Here is an 18,582-nt window from a genome sequence, read left to right on the forward strand (position 1 = left end):
TACCATACTCCAATTACAAAAAAATATCATTCCTTGGAGAAATGCTTGATTATAGGGCTAAAGCACAAAAATTGCCAGATACATATGAAATACCTTCCAGTGTCAGAAAATGAAGATGTATGAACAATGATTTCATGCTGATATAAATGATTAATGGAATAAATAAAGGAGTCACATAATAGAGAGCCCAGAAGTATACATACAGTAAGTAGATCTACAATAAGTGTGCCAAGAATACAAATGGTGAAAATAGAAGTCTCTTCAAGTGATGTGACAAAAATTGTAAATGCACATGTAAACAAATGAAATTGAATTCATCCCACAAAGAAAACATTTCCAATGAATTAAAATTTAAACATAAACCCTGAAACTTACATTTCTAGAAAAATGTGGAAGCAACTCATGCCATGATGAGGGAAAGGACCCATGGATGTGACACGAATGCCTAGTTAAAGACTGGTCATGGCTCAAGTGGTAGATCGCTTATCTACCAAGCAACAGGCCTTGAGCTCAAAGTGAGTACAGATAAAAAAGAAGCTGCAATAAAAATCTCAAATTCTGGAACAAATGCACAGCCAAGAAATCAAAAATATGGAAGGAAGCCTTTATTAAAAAGTTTGCTGACAACAAAGAAAGCACAAAGGATTTAAGAGGCATCTTCTGAAATGGGAGAAAATATTTTCAAACCCTATACTGAATAAAGAATTAATATTCAAATATATTAGTAACACCAACAACTTGATAGAAAACAAAAACCCTAAATTTAAAAAGCTGGCATTTTTCTAAAGTTTAACAAATGGCCAAAGGTAAACATGTTCAGTGTTATAAATTATCAGGGAAAAGAAAACCAACACCAAATTGGCAATCTTAAATCAACAAAAGATAAATGTTGCTGGGCAGTGGTGGCTCATGTCTGTAATCCTCACTACTCAGGAGTAAGAGATCAGGAGGGTCACATTTTGAAGTCAGCTCTGGGGAAATAGTTAGTGAGACACTATCTCAAAAAACCCATCACAAAAGAATGCTAGTGGGGTGGCTCAAGTAGTAGAGTACCTCCCTAGCAAGTGTGAGGCCCTGACTTCAAACCCCAGTTCTGCCAAAAAATAAAAAGACAAATTTGACAAGGACACGAAAACATTGAAAACCCCATAAAATGCTGGAGTGAACATCAGGGTTCCTCAATTGAAAGAAAATAACAGGGTTGTTGGAGTGCCTCAATTGATAGAGCACGTACCTGTAAGCATGAAGATGTGAGATAGAACCCCAGTATCACCAAAAATATCAAATGATAAAGTATCATATGTTCCAGCAATCCTATATCTGAGTATACTAACAAGCAGTACACTATTATACACTGGGAAAATAATGAGTCTCAAACAATAAAGGATGTAGAAAATTACCACGACAATAGTAATTACTATAGAAAACATCAATTGGGGAATTCTTAAATTTATTGATGAAATACTAAGGATAAACAGGATATTTGCAATTTTCAAACATTCTTCCCAATCTTACATATAGTCATGTTTTTTAAATCTGTCAAATAAATCAATATATTACTTACTAGTCCTGTGTATAAGAGATGAAGCTTAATTCCTGTCTCATTCTGTGGGTGTAGCTTAGTGGTTTCTTTCTAAAAATAATAGAAGATAGGAAAAAAAGAAATATAATTTGACCCAGAAGAAATCTTGTACTCACTCTTTTAATCAAGTGATCAATTTTAATGCCACTAGTAAAAATCATGGTGACATCATATATCACCAATATGAGGACAAATGATGCAATGCTTTTCTTCCCAACATCCACATCACATACTTCTTTCATGTGTAACATGAGGACTGAAAGTTAATTTACCAATCTTTTAATAAGATAAAGCTAAAATTTCTTACTCTATTGGACCCACCAGAGAACTGGGTTCATATAATAATTCTGCACACAAAAATGTGTAGAGAAAATCACATCTGAAGAGATCTGGAGCAATTAAGATCATCTTACCAGAAGTGGAAGGTCATGGAGCCATAAAGTACTTCCCAGAACTTGAATGCAAGGCTTAAGGAACTTTAAAGATTACTGAGATATAATAGGCTTGGAGGGTTTTTTGGATTCTCATGGACTTTTTTCTTCCATGGCACAGAACCTTCCCTAAGAAACAAATTATTTGTGTATAAAGGGCCATTGGAAGAGGCCACATTAGAAACTTTACCTTATCTTCCTGTCCTACTCAAGAAGTAAACCCAACACAAAGAAGGAAAGGTACTAGAAAAATGGATTCCATATGCTACAGGCAGTAAAGGGAATGAGAAGACAGAATGGGGAGCCAAATCATTGGAAGAGACACCATTGCCAACCTTGCAATAATAAATAGGGTTATAAGGGAATACTATGCCAAAGAAGATGATGTAATGAAATGAACACATTTCTAAAAAAAAAAAACAACCCTTAAGTGGCTTAAAATATAGCAAATATTTACTTTTAAGTAAAACAATAAAAACTTACCTCAGAGGAAATTGTCCCTAAAGATGCCAGCCCAAATCACACTATATGTGATTTTTTAAGACTACTTCACATAGTCTTAAAAAAAACAAAATATAAAAGCAAAACAGAATAGCTGGGCATCAATGACTCACCCTTGTAATCTTAACTACTCTGGAGGCTGAGAACAGGAGGACTGTGATTTGTAGGACAGGCCATGGAAATACTTCACAAAACTCTATCTTGAAAATACCCAACACACAAAAAATGGCTGGCAGAATGGCTCAACTGGTGCAATGCCTGCCTAGCAAGGATGAGGCCCTGAGTTCCAAAATTATTACTGTCCCTTGCCACAAAAGGAAAGAGAATATTATGCTTTATAACTCAGCCTGTTAAACTGCTACTAAAACCAGATAAATTTTTCTATGTACAAATGATATGGTACTTTGTAAAAAGTATTGTACAAAAATTGAATAAAGTACTATTAAACAAAATACTGTTAGAACTAAAAATCATTTCAGCAAGGTTCAAGTAACAAAACCAATTCTATGGTTTTGATATGAGGTGTCCCCTCAAAAGGCTCCTGTTCTGATGACTTTGTTCCTAACCTCCAGTGCTCAAAGATGAGACATTTGGGAAGTCACTGAAACATGAAATCTCTAACTGCATCGATGGACTAAAGAAATGATGGATTTGTAATATGGTAAAATTATTTCGCAGATTGTGGAAAGCAGCAGATGGGGTGTACCTGGAGGAACACATCACTGGGTGGGGACCCTGTAAACACATATGTGTGAACTGCACTGATCTGAGCCATCATCACTGTCATGTGGACCACTGTCTCCTGCCACTCCTCTTATTCCTTTTCATCAATGGTGTGATGAAATTAATATAAAAATTATCCTCAATACACACAATCCAAAAACAAAAATGAAGACATGAATTAGACCGTATGGAAAACTTCACAGAGAAAAATACAACAGAAATAGCACATATTACAGAGGTATCCAGCCAGGGAACAGTGAGAGGGAAGAACAGTGCACTCTCGGGAAAGTTAAATTTGCACTGTTATTTTCACTTTACTGATGGCTACATATGTACAGATGCAATTTATCAGTTTATAAGATCCTAGAAGAAAAGACATTTCCAGTGTTTTGTTTCCTGTCATAACCCTTAATAACTCCAAAAAAGCCTTTACACACTGCTTTAAGTTCACAAAAGATGACTATATGAATTATATCTTTATTATGACAGTGATACAATAAAAAATAGCTTGAGGGAATCTACATTTAAGTAGCTAGAAAATCACCATAGCCAAATGTAAGGAATGATTTCTCATCTGTACCCAACACTTCTGTCAGCATATAGCCTTACACTGCTGAGTAAACGAGTCTACTCCACCAATAAAGACTACAACATGACTTGGGTGGGTCAGGAGGACTGTCTTTTTCTTCTACCCACATGTTTCCCATTATTATTAAGGTGGGTTCTAAGAATAATCTTCTTACTTAATATGTTTTTAGCCTGGTATGGTGGCACACTCATCTAACTCCCAGCACTAGGAAGGCTAAGGAAAGAAAGTCTTGAGTTCAATGCCAGCCTGTACTACATAATAATACCCTGCCTCAAAAAATCAAACACAAATAAAAAAAATACAAGTAGAAAAAAAACTAATGCTAAATTTATCACAGTGAGCCACACCAACTGTGAATATCTAATTGAAACTTTCCAAGAAACATTCTCTTCTTTTCAAGTAACCTGTCTTAGACTTTTGACATTATATACATCTTAATTCTAAAGGAGGGAATCATAGACTATGAAATTTGTGCCACTGGCCAGTTGGCTCAATTGATAGAGAACCTGCCTAACAAGTATGAAGCCAAGACTTACATTCCCAGTACTAACAGAAAAAAATTTTACCTATACTGTTATGATAAATATTATGTTTATAAAAATCATCAAGGAATTTACTTATAGGTGTTTATTCTTTCTCACTATACTGTGGAATTCCATTAAATTCATATACTGTTGTTCATTTACACATTTTGGTTATTTATAACTTTTTATTTTAACAATTGATGCTAATATAAACATGGAAATACATAAATTTTCATGAGTTTTCCATCTAATTGTAAGTAGTCCATACTCCAGAGCAGACCAGCTTCTGTGTGAGACACTCAAAGCTTTCTAGTAGTTTGTAAGTATATAAAATTTTGTGAAGTATGTGGTTTCTCAAATATTTTGCTATGATTAACATTCCTATGGCAAATATTTCCTTATGGATGTATCAGATTGACTCCCCTGTATAGAGTCTAATTTTGGGCCATACCAATGTGTGAACTGAGGGCCTCCTGTTTACTAGGCAAATGTTCTGTGTCAGCCATGCCCTAGCCAAAGTTACAGACTCTTAGTAATGTGACTAAAGAAATCCAGAGAATCATACTTGTATGTTTTGTCAGCAGTGTTAGTGATAACTGCAAACTAGGCCTGACCTACATATCAACTATAGAATGTAATATCCTAGGGTTTGTGGCATAGCTCAAGGGGAAGAGGGTTTGCTTAGCAAGCAGCATGGTCTGGTTACAATCCCCAGTAATACAAAGAAAACATTCACCTGGTAGAATATATGATATTGAACTTTATATATGTACATATTAAATGACATTATATGTATTTATATAGTGTCATATATGCATAGAGCAGTCAAAAATATGTATGTATTTGTGAGTTTGGATATTGTATCTATAAATATGCTAAATATACATTTATATAATATATATTTGTCTGTATCTACTAAACATAGTGTGAATGTATGTCCCTATATACACATATCATATGAACATATATAAAGCTAGAATGTTGTCTGGCAATGACAATGAATAACCTGCATTTACCACATCATCATGGGAAAATAATGAACAGAATATTAAGAGAAACAAACAAAATAACATACACAGTTAAGGAGAAGTGAAAGTACATAGCAGAATTCCTGTTTCTTAAATACATAGTCATAAGGAATATAACCATAAAGAACAGTATGGAGGTCAGACCCAGTGGTACATACCTATAATACTACTACTTGGTAAACTGAGATCTGGAGGATCACGGTTCAAGGCTAGTCAGGGAGGATAATTTGTGAGACTCTAATCTCCAAAATAACCACAGTAAAATGGGCTGGAGTTATAACTCATGCTGCTTTGCAAGTTTGAATCCCTGAGTTCAAATTCCTGTCACACCAAAAACAAAATTGCATGGTAAAGGTTCTTCTCTACAGATACAGAAGGTCCAGATTGGGAAGGAATCCAATTATTTTTGGTAGACCCAGGAAATAATAGTTTCTGATATATATAGCTTGATATATTTGTAAGGCAGATATATAAATGTATATTGACATTTTTATTATATGTATATCACCTTGCTTTTCATTGATCTTTTCTGAGATGTTCACAACCCAGCTCAGCTGACCTCAAATGAAAGACCTTCCTGCCTCTGCCTGGCAAGTGTTGGAATTATAAGCATGCACAAGAATGCCAACACATAAAAATTTTTTAAAAAGCGAAGCACAATATTATGGTTGCAGGCAGATACCTGTAATTTCTCAATTCAAGTCACTGTTCCCCATAGTTTGCTCTATCAGAGTATCTCCAGCTCTCAGTAAAACACTTGCAAAGCCAGAGCTGGCAGAGAGATTCAAAATCATACCAAGCATGAAGTCCCCTCAGTTCAATCCTAGGTACTGCCCCACGGCCAAAACACTTGCAAATCAAATCCAACAACAAATTCAAAAGGGCATATAACATGATCAACTTGGTTTCCTTCTAGAGATGCACTGATGTTTCAACACATGCAAATCAATAAACATAATACAACACATGAACACAATCAAGAACAAAACTCATGTGGTCATCAATAGCTTCAGAGCAAGCCTTTAGGAAATTTAAGTCCTTACATGATAAAAGTTGTGGAAACACTAGGAATTAAAGAAATGTACCTTATCATAATACAGGCCATTAATTAGGACAAATTAATTAGCCAATAAAAGTAAATAAGGAAATATAAGTGGAGTATAGAATATGCCCTTGATGATAAACAATAAACTCAAGTATCATGATTTTATGGAAGTCCACTAAGTGTAATGTGCACTTGGACAACCTTCAAGTTTTTATAGACATTCTTTCTGGAAACAGCACTTGAGCTACCCAGTGCAGAAATTTGGTTGTGAAGAGAGTGCATTGGCCAGTCATCCATGCAGTGGATAATTGATGACTGGAACAAGTGGCCAGTCACCCATGCAGTGTGATTATTTATTTATCCAGCATATATATCTTCTGAGTCATCAGTCTGTGTCCAACTACTAACTTACTTTATGAAGTGTTGCACTTAGGTTGATCTCCACATGCCCATGAAAGATGTATGGAATACGTGTGCCTTCACCTTCACAAAAAAGCAAGGATGTAAAGATTCACTTCCAGGCCTGTATGAGAGAGGACTGGCCTAAGCCAACATATTTTTAAATTTATGTTTGTACCATAGTCAGCTCTGACCATAATGATTCCCATTTTGGGGCTGCTGGGCTTGACAATGGGTAGTATAATCCCATGTTGTGGCTGTCAAAAGAATACACAGTTCCAAAGAGTAAGTGATGGAATCTGTTGACAAAAATTTGTAAACTATACTGTAATAGTTGTAGCAAGGTGTGGTGGTGTATGCCTGTGTTCCCAGCACTGGGGAGGATTAGGCTGTAAGCTGTCAACGTTCAGTGGAGCCTGGGATACATAATGAAATCCACTCTCCAAAAGAAAAAGTACACAAAATAAACATAAATAAGTAACATAAGCAGAAAAATAAACTGACTTGAAATTTATTATAGTAAATGCCATGAAGTGTGAAGACTTCAGTGAAGTTTTCTAAGAAAGAATTCTTTTCCCCTCCACAGGTAAATACACTTTGATTTTTTGCATCAACTTAATGTGGCAGGCATGGAACCCTAGGTCGAAAGTATCTGTGCCTGGATCATAATTCTAGATATTATGTTCATGAAAATAATCAAGAATTTTACACATAGATACAGTTTGCTTTGTGTTATCATTGCATAGTTGAATTCCAATGAATCCAGATAACATCATTAAATCATTCTACATTATTAACCTAGAAGGTAACACACAGGCACAGTAAATTAATGTGAGTCAACTCCCTGTATAGCTTATCTCAACTAGCAAAAACCCTTGTTCCTTACTATTATTGCTTATACTCTCGCTTCAACAAAATTAGAGATAAGGGCAAAATAGTTTCTGCTGGGTATTGAGGGGGTGGGGGGGAAAGGTAGGGGATGGGGGGTGGTAAGGTAGGGGGAGGGAGATGTTGAACCTTCATTTCAACATCTTTCTACCATCAGTATTAAATTTTATTTGAACACTACGATTCTATGGTTTCAATATAAAATGATTTGCCTCATGGACATGGTGTGTTCGTTAGTCCACAGATGGTAGAACTACTTTGGGAGTTCGGGAATTTTAGGATTTGGGGACCTGAGGGAAGAAACAGGCCTGTGGCAACATGTCCTTGGAGACTGTATTTTCTCCTGGGCCCCATTTCCCCTCTTCTTCCTCTCTGTCATGTGAACTGCTTTCTTATGCCACATCCTTCCATGATGTCATTCGCAAGTGCACTGGGCAATGACCATGGACTGAAACACTGAAACTGTGGGCCAAAATAAAATTTTATTCCCTTAAGTCATTTTTATCGGGTATTATTCACTGTAGAAAAAAGGAATTGATCCTAGGAGCCACTAATGCAAGTGAAACAAATACATATATCTGATATGCTAAAAAGAAGAGTAAATACAAGTAAAATGCTCAATTAAAACCACAAAAGGGAGAAAAGTGTAGAAGACAAAATAGGAACCAAACACAAAGGTAAATATTATAAAACTCACAAATCATGGTAGCATATTTCCATAATCCCAGCTCTAGGGAGGCTGAGTGAGGATTTCTATGAGTTTGAGGCCAGGGTAGTCTATGTACATACCAACATCTTGCCTCACTGGATGGCGGGTGCCAGTGGCTCACATCTACAATCATATCTACTCAGGAGGCAGAGATGAATAGTATGGTACTTTGATACTAGCCCTTGAAAAATGTGAGACCCTACCTCAAAAATACCCAACACAAAAAAGGACCACCAGAGTGGCTAATGTGGTAGAGACCCGGCTTAGCAAGTGTGAGTCCCTGAGTTCAAAACCCAGTAATGTCAAAAAAAGACCTTGTATAAAAAAAGGAGGGCCAGACGTGATGACACATGCCTGAATTCCCAGCTATTGGGGAGATATCTATCAGGAGAATTATACATCACAGACAGCAAGGGGGAAATTTAATGAGATAACAGGTGCTTGATGGCACATGCTTGTACTCCCAGCAAAACAGTGGACAGATGGATCACAGTCAGTCCCAGGACAGGTAAGGCAAAATGAAGAGACCCTTTCCGAAAATAACTAAGAAGCAGAAAAGCAGTGGGAGGGCTGGGAAAGTGGTTCAGTACTACAGCACTTTCCTAGCAAGCACGAGGCCCTAAGTTCAAACCCCAGGCATACCAAAATAAAAAGCACTGGGATCATGGCTCAGGAGGTAGAGTGCCTGCTTACCAAATGTAAGGCATTGAGCTAAAATCCTTATAATGCCAAAAAAGATTAAAAATAAAAGGTAGATATTAATAGAACTATGTCAATATCACTTTGATGATAAAAGGTCTAAATACACAAATTACAAGGCAAAGAATGGGAGAGTGAACCAGAACTTTTACACACATACTGTTTGTGAGAAGCATTTTTTAAATATAAACATATACTTGAATTAAAAGTAAGTGGAGGGTAAAAATATGCCACAATCTCTAAAGGTGTGCTTTCTGGTAATCCCAAGACAAGAATCTGGGTTCTAGAATGTTCCAGCTTTATACATAAATATCCCAAGTGCCAGAAACTTGATATATTTAATAAATAAAAATGAATGTTCCCTGGACTCAGAGAAACCACCTGCTACTTACCTTTCTTGCTCTATCATATCAGTGACTGGACCTCAGGGAGAGATTCACAGACATAGACAGCACACAGAAAGTCAGATGTGCACCGTGAAGAGCTCTGTGGTGACAGCAGAGTACAGATAAGGAGGGAGATGTGGCACAATGTCACAAAGACAACGCTGTGCAGAAACTCAGGATTATCCAGGCACATTCCTGGCCTACAAAGAACCTGATGTCCCTGAGTCAACTTCTCATGTCTTTGCCTGCTGCCAGCCCATCCCTTCCACGGTGCCTGTTGGCCTCACTGACACAGGTCAGGGGACTCAGAGTCCTCTCTGAATGGAAACACTTGGGCATTTGTGCCTGCTACAAACCACCTGTACTCCCTACACAAAACATCTGCCTTTCAGTCTCTGGGGGTGAGTAGAAAGCTAACTTTTCTCTTTTCACATACTAGAGTTTGGACTCAAGGTCTTCTGCTTGCTGCACAGGTACACTAGCACAAGACCCATGCCTCCATTCCTTTAAACCTTAGGTATCTTTTCTGATAAGGGTCCTAAACTTTTTAGCCCAATGCACATGAACTCTTGGCCCAGAATTACCTAAATAAGACCCAGTTAGCAACACCAAATGGATAATGAATCTCTACTCAGCTACCATTTATGTAACACTGCCCAGACTTCACTGACCCTCCTCTTCACACCCCCTTTCTGCTCCTGACTTTATAGCAATTTGTTACCATTGCACAAATTGTTTCTCTATTTTTCTATCTATTCATCTATCTATCTTTTTGTTTATTTATTTATTGTGGTACTAGGGTTTGAATGCAGGGTCTCATGCTTGCTGGGCCACTTCAGCCACTCTGCCAGACCTGAGTCTCTCAAACTATTTTCTTGGGCTGGCCTTTGCCTCCTGAGGAGCTATGATTACAGGCCTGAGCCACAGGCACCCATTTACCACTGCACAAAATAAAGTTCAGTTCCCCTCATTGTGGACTCATTTTCTAATGAGATGGTTACTACAAGTTAAAATATGTACTGAACAGTTAATGAGTAAATGCTTTCATTTTTAGCACAATTACAAAAAAACACATACCAAGTGATTCAGTATATAATGGAGGCATAACTAGTACAGACAGGGACTGTAAGACAGCGTCTCATCAGACAAAACTAAAAAACAAAAGAAGTACATTAATTGTAAATTTCTTATAAGCAATGATTATGCAAGAAAACATATAACAATGGACTCATAATTATAAAATAATTTCTTTTAAAAGTTGTTGATGTCTAGTTCTCCTAAGCTATAAATGAAAATGACCAGATTTCTGGGGGCAAAAAATCTATGCTATGATTATTTAAAATAAGATCATAACCAAAAACAAGAAAAATATCTACCTGTAAACTATCATTGGCCCCTGTATGTTAAACAATATTTTCCACAACCATAAACCTTAAAACCAATAAATCTGTTCTTGGAAGTAAAAGTTAAACTTTCGAAAAGTGCTTTGAGGATAATGTTTGGGCAAACTTGTTACCAATTCAATTTTATTTGAAAAGTATTTTGTTATTTTACCACTATAAAATACCCTCTACATGTTTACGTGTCCTACCATATTCCATACCTAGTGGTACTATCTTGGGAGATATGGAAATTGTGAAAGTGGGGCCAAAGTGAAGGAAATAGGTTACTGGAGACATTTCTTTGGTGGCTGCATTTGAAAAGTAAAGTGCTGAGCTGGAGGCATGACTCAAATGGCACTTTGTAGTTGGGATGCTAGGCATACATCAGTATACTCAGCTTTTTCTGTCTTGCTAGCATTTTGCCTGGGCTGATCTTGAAGCACCATCCTCCTGATCTCTACTTCTTAGTAGCTACAGACATAGGCCTCAGCCAAAAATGCCTGGCTTAGCCTGTCTTCTTTATGACAGAGTCTATGGAGATCTTAAAAGTTGTGCTACACCCAGTATACATGCTATAAAAAAGGAGGGACACTTGAAGTAAGAATATCTAGTGAATCTGCTGAGGAACACTCAGTCTTCCAGGTACAAGCCATCCTTGGGAGATGATATACCTGGTAGATGGAAAAGACTGAAAGCTTCACATAATGTCCTAAAGTAAATGGTGAGGAGACATGGCAAAATTCATCAGTAGGAAGGAAAACAATACAGTTTGTGGCTGATATAAGGACCATCTACAAAGTATTTAACACCCAGCAGGGAACGATAATCAGAGAAAAATGTGCCGTTATGGGGGAACAAAATAGACATACAGAAACACTGAAAAGAAAAGAAAAAAAAAACAAAACATGGTACCTTCAAATGTAACTCAGCATATGAACAGTCAATCTGAGAATTAAATATTCAGCAAAATCAAAATGGCCACCCTTGAGTTAAATTTATAGAAATAAGTAGCCATGAAATTATGAAGGAAGGATTCTTATACAGGAATGCCTGATGATAATTACTAGAGCCAGGTTCTGTTGCCTCATACCTGTAATTCTACTACTCCAGAGGCACAGATCAGGAGGATGACAGTTCAAAGCCAGCCCCAGACAAACAGTTCACAAGACCCTATATCAAAAAAATCCATGACCAAAATAGGATAGCAGAGTAGCACAAGTGCTAGGTCGCAGCCTATCTGAGAGAGACACAGGTGCCTTTGAACCGACCTTCATGCACCTTCAGTGCTCACTAAACACTCTGGCTCTACTACATGTCATCTAGAAGACATCTGTCTCCAGTAGAGATTCTTAGTTACATTAATAAATCCACGGAATGACAAAGGTTGATTATCAGTGCAGTGATAATCACTAATAAAATTCTTTTATTTCCCCAAACATGGATATAAAGGAACTACAATTGATGTAGATTTCATATAGTAATAAAGGATGAGAGCAGAGGGGCATGAAGTGAGATGGGCTTTGTTGGTCAGTTTGCTTTCAGCAGTGAAGAGCCAAAAGCCTGCTCAACTCTGAGAGATCTAGATTGCTAGTTGTATTAGCACTTCTAGGAATCTGTTCTTCAGTCTGTCTTAGTAGATTTTCTTTTTATTGCTTTCATAAAAATTTGTGTGACCTACTGATAAATATTTGACCACTGCCATAGGATAACAATGCTGACTGTAAATATTCTAGCAAATGAGTACCGTTATTTTTGTGGTATAAACTGTTTTTCTCTTCTTTAAGGCTTTGTATAAGTGAGCCAATCACAGGACAGGTGTTTAGGTCTCAAATTGGCCAGATGCAAGGATTGGGGTCTATAATACACATTGTATGAAAGTGCCTGTGGTGTTTAAAGGCCCAGTGATAATACAGGAGGATCTTTGTTTGGCTAGAATTCAATCTGTGTTTTCTCTCTTTCTATGTTCTACCCTATGATTTATATGTAACTTCTTACTCCAGTATTAAAGACCCTGGCTTATCTCTAAAAAGTAAAAAAAAAAAGGAAAAAAAAATTTCTAGTTTATTTTTGGTGCAATATAAGAATAAAAATTATGGTTGTCCAACACATTTTACTGTTCTTATATAAAGGTCAGTGGAAACATAAAAGGACACTGCAGCCTTTTAGAAAAGGCAACCTGGGTTTTTTTTGGTTTTGGGTTTTTTGTTTGTTTGTTTTTTTGGCTGTACTGGGGCTTGAACTCAGAACAGCAGGATTGCTAGGTAGACACTCTGCCACTGGAGCCAGTCCATCAGCCCTACAAGGCAATCTGGGATCATGATCAACTCCAGCCATCTTTGCCCAAGATAGCTGAAACACAGTTAAAGAGTAATAAATAAAAGTTATCTGTATTTGCTTCATTTGGAACCTAACAGATTTCCTCCTCTATTGGTTCTTTGTTCATGCATTGTTAAAAATTTGGTCTCATTCATAAATAAACCTTTAAATGGATAAAAATAAATATGATAGTCACACATGGGTATAAAGACATAGACCTATAATGCGGCCAAAACAAATCTAATTAGCTAGGGGAAATGTTCACACCTCTAATATAACCCTCACCTGAGCCACTCTGACAGTTCCCCAATTCTCTTATTCTTGACAAGAATAAAAGTCTCCTCTTCTGCTCCCAAAATGAATAAAGATAAAATTCCCATGCATCAGTTTTCAACTTGTATTGTCCATGTCTCATGTTACCCTCCCCTCTGATACTCAGCCACTGTGATCACATCACATTTCTTCAGCGTTCATACTACAATACTTGCCAAATAACAGAATGCCCTTCTGAAAGATTTGATGTTGAAGATGTGACCAGAAGGTGACGAATGGAAGGTTTTCAGACTGAGTTCATTCATGAACCCATAAGAAAAAGTTATCATTGCCTTATGGCCAATACTGTTCCTACACTACCAATTTTTCAATGTATCTTTGTTTCAGAGGAGGGAAAATGAACATTATGTGAACAATGGAATATGCTGTTTCTTAATAACTACCCATTCCACAGTGTATATAGGAGCTTATCTTCTGCATTCTGGTTTATTATTAGGGAAGCATATTAAATACTATTTCATGAAGGTTGACCTGCATTTGTCATTTGCTTCATCATTAGATATATTAGAAACAATGGTGAAATAAAGTAATTTTGAATCTTGAAGGGAATTTCAATAATTTTGGGTTGCTTCAGTACTGATTTTGAGTATAAGTTCATCTTTTTTTATATCTGAGCATCATTTCTGAAAATTCCTTTTCTCTTCCTCCTTTAAATCATTCAGTCCCTTAGATTCTGAAAACTGTCTTACATAAACACCTTGTAGTTGTTACTCAATACTACAGAGTTAACACATACCTCTACCTATATAACCCATTTCCCTGAGTAGACTGTGCAAATACGCCAAAAATAATGCTTTTCCACTATAAAGCGCCTCCATGGAATACTTGCTCATATGAGTAAGTCCTCCAATTGGAACACCCTTTAGAAACCTGCTTACATAACACTCTGAATTCCCATAAGGCTCCATCTCATGGTACTTCAGACAGTTTCTCTGATTTCCAAATTTCCTGTTGTCCTTCCTCAAGGGTGGGCATGATGGCTAACCACTTCCCATGGATTGCAAGAATCAATCTGCATTCTTCTCTCATGAATCTGTAAGTATTACACTGCTTCTGTTACTTCATGTGGTTTTTGATTTGCTTCATGAGTCTCATTTTGCTAATATATTTGAACCTAGCTGTCCTAGAGAGTAGCTATTTTTAGTAGGAAAAAACTGGACACTCCTCAAAATGGACACATCTCCAACTAGATCCATGCATGTAGCCACTGTAATAAATAAGGTTCCTATGAAAGGTTTATCTGGGTCATGTGTCATTACTGAAAAACTTTTGCAATAGGGTATGTGTCAAGGTAACATGTTTACCATGAGAGACAAACTGGAAAGTCCCAGGAAACAAATTTCTGTTAAATTCCCTCAAAAGAGAGAATCTGCTTACAGCCCTGTCCAGACATGGACCTTAAGAGCAAACTAGAAGCAGTAAAAATGTAAGTCTACTTACAATCCATGTTTTAAAAAATCCACTGTGAAAGAAGGCAGAAGTGCCAATGAAATACATGAAACTGTGCATTTCAGTGTTACTTTTCAGGTGAATTGGACAGAGCTGTACCTGAAGATTTTCTACCCCAGACATAGAAATATGAGCACTGCTCTCAGGAAGGTACATTTTAATTCAGCTATTTAATCCAAAACAATTACCTATGAATCTTTTACTCATTCTAGGTGTTCTTTCTAGTTATGTGAATGGTGATCCTACAAATCAGTTCAAGTTCAGACACTATAGAAATAGATTCATTATGGTCATCATGTAAACTTCTCTTCCCCCACTTATGTCTCTGGCCAAATCTACTTTTTATACTTAGAAACTGGACTGGTATGAACTGATTAATATATTGATCAATGACATCTCATATTAATTTATAATTGAGATTTTGAGTATATTTGACCAATTAAATTAAAATTAAGTCCTGGGAAGTGGAGCATGATGGCAGAGTAGAGTCTTTCTCAGTTTCTCTCCATGAATGAGAAGATTTAGGGTATAAAGGAGAGTCTGTTTGCTAAAGGAAAACATAGAGGAAGAGTATGGGGACCATGAAGGAGAGACAGGCAACAAAAAAGAGACAGAAACAGAAAGGAACTGAGTACAGTAGAAAACAATCAGAAGCTCCATCCCAGCATCTCTAGGTGAGGAGAGAAACAAAAGTCACCACTACAAGGTAAGCTGGGTGCCCTTTAGGCTTGGTGATAAACTGGTAGATATAGTTGCCAGAGAAACTGACTTCTGAAAGGCTTAAAAACAGTGAGGGGATTCTGTGTAGCACTGACTTCTCCTGTGTAACTAAAGGGACATTTTTCTACTCCCCATAAGAGAGACTTACAGCCAGGTGTTCTATCTGGCAAGAGAATTAAGAACAACTCCTTAATGGGTTAACAAATAAAAATTGGCATAAAAATCTGTGCCTTCCTCTTTTTAACTTCAGTCATATGACTGGGAAGTGCAAACTGAGAGGCAGCTCCTGCATCTCCATTATGACATCATCAGCTGAACATAAGCTCATTCCCTAGCCAGCCCCTTTCCGTGGCATTCAGCTCCTCTCATTTTCTGGACCTCTTCAACCACAACATGGAATGGAGGAAATAACCCTCTTTGTTGACTGCATTACAAACAACCCCGTAATATACATTTCCATGTCACAGTTTCACCAAATCTCAATAAAATTCTATATATACCAAAGGCTGGCAGAGTGATTCAAATTTCTAGTAAGCTTTAAGCTGTGAGTTCCATTTGAGATCACAATTTTAGAGCAGCCTGGGCAAATAGTTTGTGAGAAGTTATCTCAAAAATAGCCAGAGCAATAATGAGCTGGAAGCATGGCTCAAGCAGTGGAGCACTTGCTTTGCAAGCCTGAAGCCCTGAGTTCAAACATAGGATTGGATAACTGAAGCCCTGAGTTCAAGCATAGGACTGGATAACTGTTGAAGTTTTAGAAAGGCAACCTATGAAATTGGGAGATGATGTGTCCCTGCAAGTTCATCAGTTATTCCAAAGAGACTACCGTGGTAGGGAATCTTAATAGTGCATGAGTACAAGTGAAAGGGGTCAGGGGAAAAGGGAACTGTGAATTTTCTTTGCAGGATATTTTTATGTGTACTCATGGGGTTTGAATGCATGGATTCACTTTAGGCATGTGCTCTACCACTTGAACTGCCACTCCACCAGTCCTTTATTCTGTTGCATATTTTTGAAATAGTGTCTTGCAAGTATTTGCCCAGGCTGGCTTTGAACCACAATCCTCCTGACATCTGCCTCCTGAGTAGATAACAGGTGTTAGCCACTGGTGCCTGGCTCTACTCAATTTTGCTGTGGACCCAAAAGCGCGCTAAATAGATATAAAATATGTCAGAAAAACATGTCATTGTTTCCTACTCCCATGTCTGAGAAATAGTGTCAAAGAACTCCATCAATTTCCCCTGAGGGCCCTTATCTGGACTCCTAATCTGAAATTTAAAATCAAACACTATCTCCAAGTCCCAGTCTCAAGAACAAAATGGGACAGTCACCTCTTTTCTCACTCCTCCACAGCAGGAAATTAATAACAGACAGAGGCACAATAAATACAGAGAAGAGCAGAGGTATCCAGGTCCAAGGAAGAAAAGCCTGAAGTTCCCCCTCCCAGGCCTCTACCCCTTCTATGAGCTGCCACTGAGAGGCTCTGGCACCTTTCAGAGCCTATCCATGAACTACAAACTTATTTCACACATATCATGTTGCAGGGCCATGCCAAAGAAAGATGCAGGTCTCATACAGCCCTATACAAAGAAATGCAGAACAAGTCACACTTTCTTTTCCAACAGACTTACCAAAAGTATGAGGTGAAATTAATTTTTTGGTGCTACTTGGGTTTAAACTAAAGGCCTGCACTTGACAGGCAGCTCCACTACCATTTAAAACAACCCCCCAGTCTTTTCAGCTTTAGATATTTTTCAAATGCACTTTCTGTGCAGTCAGGATGATGAGCACCCACCACCATGCCCAGTTTTTTATTGGTTGAAGTAGAGAATCTCTAACTTTTTTGCCCAGTGTGGCCTCAAACAGCATTCCACCTGATCTCAATCTCCTAAGTAGTCAGGGTTATAACAGGAAACATTATGCCTAGCTGGTGAAATTAAATTTTAACAGGATATTTTTAAAGACAGATTGAGGTGCTCATGAATAATAAATTTAAGTTTCTTGTTCACTCTCTGCCCTTACACAATGCACCACTGTTCCTGGTATCAAAATCCCAGCAGATTGTTCCCTTGTTTATGATGCCTGAAGGTTCATTGACATTAAAATCACTTAAAGCCTTCCTGGCTCTCAGAGATAAATACCTGATTTCAAATCAAAGCCATGAACTCCATTATGGACAAACATTGCCTGTGACAAGGGTACTCCTCTGGAGGAATACAAGTTTGCTCTGCTCATGCTGCACTACAGTGACTATTAACTCATCTGGGACCAGAATTGTCATTGATTATACATAGGCCTGCTGGTGGACTAGGATGCAATACTAAAACTGCAGTTCATGCCAATCACCCTGACTCCTACCCAAACCCTTACTTCTACCCTTATTCTTAACACTATTACCCTAATTGTAACCCTAAACCTAAAACCTGATTATGACTCTTAACCATCACTGTGACACTGGCACTGATCATAAGCCAGATCCTAGCCCTGACTCTGTTCTTAAGGCTAACACTAACCCTATTCATTTAACCCTGACCTTAATTTTTACCCTAACATCATTCTGTTGGCCTTGTGCACTTGTTTCTGCTTCTGTATTTGTAAGTGAGTATGTAGTTATGTATCTGCATTTGGATCCGTCAGTGCCTGGGGTTTCTGCATGTGTTTACACGTACTTACTAGACTGTGGACGTATGAATGTGTGCCTTCAGTTACTTACTGTGATCATTCCTTCTCTTCATTTTTGCATTAAGAAATATCAGAAAATATTGCTGTTTATTAGGATGTACACCTCACCATATCCTAGGACACAAATGCAAGAATGATCCCCAGGGAAGAGTTGGGCATGTCGGTGATGCTGTAAGAGGCTCAATGACTTCTTCAG

General features: G+C 37.6%; 1 long non-coding RNA gene across 18 annotated transcripts in view; it reads right to left on the reverse strand.

The window, feature by feature from the left end:
* LOC141419243 (uncharacterized) overlaps window positions 1-18,582 on the reverse strand; it is a 157,198-nt gene that overhangs the window by 6,396 nt on the left and 132,220 nt on the right. For 16 of the 18 annotated variants that reach the window (XR_012444020.1, XR_012444017.1, XR_012444010.1 and 13 more), the window contains one exon: window positions 1,565-1,633. This is a non-coding gene — a long non-coding RNA (uncharacterized lncRNA). Of the gene's footprint in view, window positions 1-1,564; window positions 1,634-9,510; window positions 9,605-10,581; window positions 10,656-18,582 lie in introns of all 18 variants that reach the window. The other 2 variants (XR_012444014.1, XR_012444016.1) reach the window with 1 other exon arrangement.

This window comes from Castor canadensis, chromosome 19, assembly GCF_047511655.1.
Source record: "Castor canadensis chromosome 19, mCasCan1.hap1v2, whole genome shotgun sequence".
In the NCBI taxonomy this organism is placed as follows: Eukaryota; Metazoa; Chordata; class Mammalia; order Rodentia; family Castoridae; genus Castor; species Castor canadensis.